Source organism: Trachurus trachurus (genome assembly GCF_905171665.1).
Source record: "Trachurus trachurus genome assembly, chromosome: 23".
Classification (NCBI taxonomy): Eukaryota; Metazoa; Chordata; class Actinopteri; order Carangiformes; family Carangidae; genus Trachurus; species Trachurus trachurus.
The window spans coordinates 159,650-165,649 of record NC_139912.1 but is presented as its reverse complement, the minus strand read 5'-3'; positions in this window follow the sequence as shown (position 1 = coordinate 165,649).

Below are 6,000 nucleotides of genomic sequence, written 5' to 3'. Positions count from 1 at the left end.
TATTTATTACTTTGTATGAACTATGAACGTAGTCGTACAGTCTGTAAGTGATCTCTGTTGGTTGTGTGTGTGTGTGAAATGGTGTATGGTTTTAAAATCTGTTTTGCAGGATGTAGCTACAGCATTGATTGTCCAAGACCATTTTCCCTCTGGGGACATTAAAGCAGAAGTAAGTGATATATTTGTGTTAATATAAGTCTTAAATAGTTATATCTTCCGACAGCAATCACTTCTATAGAGTGTTTGGACTGAAACACGGGTCTGTCAGTCACTCTGCTCTGCTCTGACCCCAGGAGAAAACTTTCCTTGTATCCTACAACCTTTATCCAATGAGGAGAGAGAACGGCATAAAGGGGCAGTCCTCTCTGTGTGTGCAGCCAAGGGATGCGCCTGAATGTGGTGACGTAGGGACGAGGACCAATAGATCAATGACGAGGGCGGGGGCTGCTAACTCCATCTGCTGACAAGACGTTATGGTGCGTTCAAGGCAACTCGTAACTCATGTTTTTCCGACCTGTGAAGTGGTACCAGTTCGATCTGGTACGAGTTCACGGGTCAGAAGTTACGAGTGGCCGTTATAGTGACTTTCACAGGTAAAACAGGTCGGAGAAACACGAGTGGGTTGCCTGGAACGCTACAAAGTCGTAAGTTGTGACTTGAAGCTGTAATTTACGGTTTCAAAAGCCTGCCTGGAACGCAGCATTAGCCAAAACCACCGGATCGCTTACTTCTGCTTTAAAGTTTATTTAGATTTGATTGATTGATCACCTGGGGGGCCGCCGGGCGTCACATGGTCCATGATGGAGAGCCTGAACACAGCTGGACCGGACTCAACATCTGGACACGTCCGAGTAGACGGTTCATAAACCTCCTGGTTCCTGACGGGTGCTGGTCTCCGCTGTTACCGGGGTAACCAGGTGTTGATCCAGGTGTTGATCTGATGGACAGATGTTGATCTGATGGACAGATGTTGATCTGATGGACAGAGGGGATGAACAGGTGAAGACACTAAGGCTGTATTAGAAACCGCATACTACCGTACTGCCTACTTCATACTACGTAAGTATCATAGACTGTAAAAAGAATGGACGTAGCATCTGTGACGTCCCCCATTAATTTTGGGGAGTCGTTTTTGTGACTCCAACATGGCGGCCTGGACAGCGCCATGTTGGATTGGCCGGCCGAGAACCCGCCCACTGGCCTCGAAGCAGCTGTCCACGGAGCTGCTCGGACCTGTCACTCAACGTTTCCGCGCCCTAATTGGCCAGAGATTTAGTAAAACGGTAGAGTTAAAAAACAATCCCCCCCCTCAGAGTGTGTGCAGGGGTAGAAACTATCGATTGAGACAAAAAAACGTTGTGACACCAGGCTTTTAACATGTTTATTGAGGATGTAAAGTGGGTGATTTTAACATGGGGGTCTATGGAGAATGCTGCTTTCTGACACCAGCCCCCAGAGGAAGAAGAGGGGATTGCAGCTTGTTGAACGAGGAAGTGACTTCACTTCTCAGACCCACAACTGCCCCCTTGGTTAGTATGTACTGTATACTACATAATGAATGTAGGATTCAGTTTCCCAGAATGCATTTCACAGCAACCGGTAGCGGTAGCTGTAAAACAGGCTAAAAGCTGTTTTATTTCCCGCTCTAGCACTGTAATTATGTAACTTTATTAAGTTTTAATATGTTTTCATGTGAGAAAGTAACTGTTTAGATCCCAAATCTACGGCCAGTTGATCCAAACGACGGCTGTTTAGAAGTTTGCTCCGATGTTTTTCAGAGAAGTGAAGCTCTGCAGCGACCGGGACATCACAGAGGCAGCAGCCGGTCTGCAGAGCTGCTCGGCCGGCCAACCTCCGTCCTCATCCCGGGGGAGAAAACCATCGCTAATTAACTTACCCGCAGGTTTTTAGAGGTTTACCACTGGCTGGTTAAATTATTTCTAGGAGATAAATGTTGGTCTCAGTGATGAAATCTAACACCTGTATCAGTAGCATTAGTTAGTCTGAATGTAAAGTGAAGCTTCCTGTGGCCAAATCAGTACGTACTAGCAGTATAGAGGGATTATCTGTTTACCAACAAATCAGGATGCGTGCGCAACCTGACTGCAGAAAGAACCGGTTGTCATGGTTACCTCTATGGATCTAGTGTAGTCAAAGCGGTGTTAGCTAGCGATGTTGTCAGCCTACCACAACAGTTTATCACCTACTGATGTAGTGTGTGTTTTATACATAGACTGTTTTATAGTTTTATAACGGCAGGAAAAAAAAAAAAAAAACGTCAGGACGGAGGATCGAGTTTGTACCGCGGCAACGGCAACTCAGCCACGGGACAAGCCACGGACTCTCACAGCACGGCGTCGGTCATCGGTAAAAACAACACTGTCACTGTGCATCCCTAACGTTACCTACAGCTATTTAACAGACAATCATGTTCAGGAAAACACTCACGATTACAAAACTCAGTGTCTGTGAGGACTGAGCTGCTGCCTGGTCAGAGAGGGAAGAGGACGGACCTGTCTAAAGTCTGGAACAACTGCCTGTAATATTACGTGCATGGCTGAGTATGTACCGGTAATCTAAAACAATGTAGCTTAACGTTAATTAATCTCAGCTTTCTTTCCATTAGTATGTGACCTCGTCTTCAGTCACTGTCGTAGTAAACATTTCACAACTCATTGGCTGCAGTTATAACGTTACAGCTGTGTCTGTGAGCATTTAGCTTTATCACCATTCAAACCAACGTATCTAACACGTTATTGCTCGAAATTAATCGCCAATGTACTATTTTCTCTCTCGTTTGCCTTGAAAGATGAGCGAGTTGACGGTATTCTGTTAAATTTGCGCGTTTTGTTATTTTTATCAAAACAATTAGTGCAACTTCCAGCACAAAAAGACCTGATCACGGCTCTTGCTGCTCTCCTTCTGCAGGCGACATGCGCAGTAGAACGTCAGTGACGTAGGCTGGTAATCCCTCTATAGTATGTGGTTTAGAATACAGCCTCTGTCTCATGTCAGAATACTGATGATGATGATGATGATGATGATGATGATGATGATGATGATGATGATGATGATGAAGACTGAGCCTTCACTTTTATTTTGGCGGTCACATAAGGAGGTTGTATTAAATGTCAGGACCATTGTTGGTGAAGTGTCTCCTCTCACGGCCAATCAGATCACAGTTTGGCTCCGTTGCCATGGCACTCAGAGAGAATGAAGAGCACACTTAATTAAACACAACGCTGTTGCCATGACACCCATCCAGCTGCTCAGTGACCCAACCAGGATGGGATGGATGTGGTCACATGACTCATCTCAGCATTTGTCTTAACTATCAATCTTAGCTAGTAACTTTTAAAGGAATAGTTCACCAGAAAATGAGATTCAGTCATTGTTGCCTGTCTTAGCTAGTAACCTTTAAAGGAGTAGTTCACCAGAAAATGAAATTCAGTCATTGTTGCCTGTCTTAGCTAGTAACTTTTAAAGGGACAGTTCACCAGAAAATGAGATTCAGTCATTGTTGCCTCCCCCTCATGCTGATGATGAATACTCCAGAGTAGTTTTTTATTCCTCAAAGGTCATCTGGAGACCCGGGAGGCCGGTTCCTAGTCCAACCAGAACTTTATATGAGAGTAATAGTTTAATAATAACACAAAAACCTCCATAAAACAACCCTTTAATATTCCTCCACACTGCTCGTCCACTGCAATCCAAGTGTCCTGAAGGGAGATAGTCCAGAGTTTACTGGAAACTACGACTGTGCTGCACGTCTATGCATGAAGGTGGCAGTACCCTACTGCGACAGAGGTAGAGAGAGTTAAATGTTAGCAGAAGCAGTCAGTCTGCAGCCGAACTTCAGCAGTGCTAATTCAAGAGCTAAGAGAACATATGCCTGTGAGTATTATATGTAGTTGAGTGTGTTTTGTAACCGCTATTGGTTTAAGATGGCGGTCCTTTTATACTTTTGCCGCTGTAACAATGCTAGTTTGTTAGCCTTTGTTAACGTTTTGCATTGTATGTTAGCATTGTGTATTAGCATTGAGCTACCGGTCATTGGGCTAGCTGACTTTATTCCTAGCTGTTTAATGGGAATGCTAATGGCTACTATAAATGTGAATGTTGTTTCAAACGGTGTTGTTTGAACATATTTGTTGCTTATATAAGATATATTATTTTAATCCTTTTTCTTGTATTTCAGTTTTACGGTTAACTTCAAGTGGGAGTGATAAATAAATCCTTAAAAACAAAGAAGACTTTGCCTCTCACTGAAGAACTGTTTAGCTATCTGCCAAACTAACACGGCACGTTCAGGGAGGGCAGAATAACGACACTGAGGCAAATCAGCAGGTAAACTCAACACAGGACTGTTGAGGCTGTAAAAATAAAATGTCTTCACGGAGACGGAGCTGAGTGGACGATGTACGGAGCGAATAAAAACAATAAACCCATAATCGCATGAATCAGTCAGAGTTCTTGTTATCAGTTAACGGTGAATGTGTTTGTCCTCGGAGGCCACCGTCACCTTGCCAACGGGAGGGGTGAGCGCTGCTGCGATCTAGAATCTGAACGTCGGATTGAATGTCACAATTTTACCTCCATTTTACAGACTGGACCTTTAACAACCTTAGAAACCCAAAGCAGCTCTTAACTATTAGTTAGAGAACAAGAGAATGAATGAATGAATGAATGAATGAATGAATATTCCTCTGATGCATCTTCCCCTTTAAGACCTGGAGACTCTTTCTGACCTTCTGGATCTACTGGTGATTTTAGCACTTTGTGATTTTTGTTCTTGTGTTTTATTGTTTTATTTTCCTGACTACAGGAAGTCCTTCGTCTAATAATAATCAAAGTGTTTTTATTGAGTTTTCAAAAAGTAAAACATTCATACAGAAAAACACAAACTCAAGTCCTACAGCACAATGTAAGACTAAACTACGAAACAATAACACAACGTACCATACTGAAACCAGACAGACAGACAGTCTTGGATGAAAGTTATTATACAAACGGATTAGAAGATTAAAGGGGGGGGGGGGGTTAAAAAGCTGCCAGTTATGAGGAAGTCCTTCGTCTAAGACAGATAAATCTCTCCCACAGGAAATTATGACAAATAACATGACAACGTTTCTTATAATAAAGAAAAAGAACAGAAACTCAGACTCACAGTTTAGAAGTGAAGACGTCCTCACAGTCTCCTCTTCTCCTCCTCCTCCTCCTCCTCCTCCTCTTTCTCTTCCTCTAACTCACCAACCTTCAGTTCCTCCTCCTCTTCCTCCTCTTCTCCTCTTTTCTCCTCCTCCTGTTTCTCTGTTTCTTCCTCTTTTCTCCTCCTCCTCATCTCCTCATCAGAACTTTTCTCTTCTTCATCTATGAAAAGCTGCAGCGTTCAAAACCCCTTCGCCTCCTTCATCACCATCATCATCATCATCCTACACCTCCTCTCCTCTTCTCTCTCCTCTTCTCTCTCCTCTCTCTCTCTCTCTCTGGTTATTTGCTGCTCTCTGATTGGCTGACAGCAGTGATGAAGCCCCGCCCCCTCCTCCATTCATCTCATCAGATATTTTTTTTGTCTTTGTTTCTCTTCTGTTTCTACTTGTTGCTTCATGTCCAGCATCTTCCTCCTCCTCCTCCTCCTCCTCCTCCTCCTCCTCCTCCTCCTCCCCTCAGCCCGTTTCCACGGTGATTCATCACATGTCGCTCCGGTCTCAAACGGATCAAAACAACTGTCGATGACCAATGAGACAATGAGAAGATCAATAAACCGATCAGAGAACGGCCGTAGCACCGTGACGTCTGTTTTGTGTCTCTACTAACGGGGGTTTGAACTGCGCCGCCATCTTGGATTTTAGGTGGAGTCTACTTGCCATATTTGGAGAGGTGCGGCGGTTAGCCGGCCGAGACCCCGCCCACTGAACTCAGAGCAACCAATTAACGGCCGGTAAACTCTCTGTGAACCTGTCACTCAACGTCATTTATGCACAAATTTGAAGCCTAAAC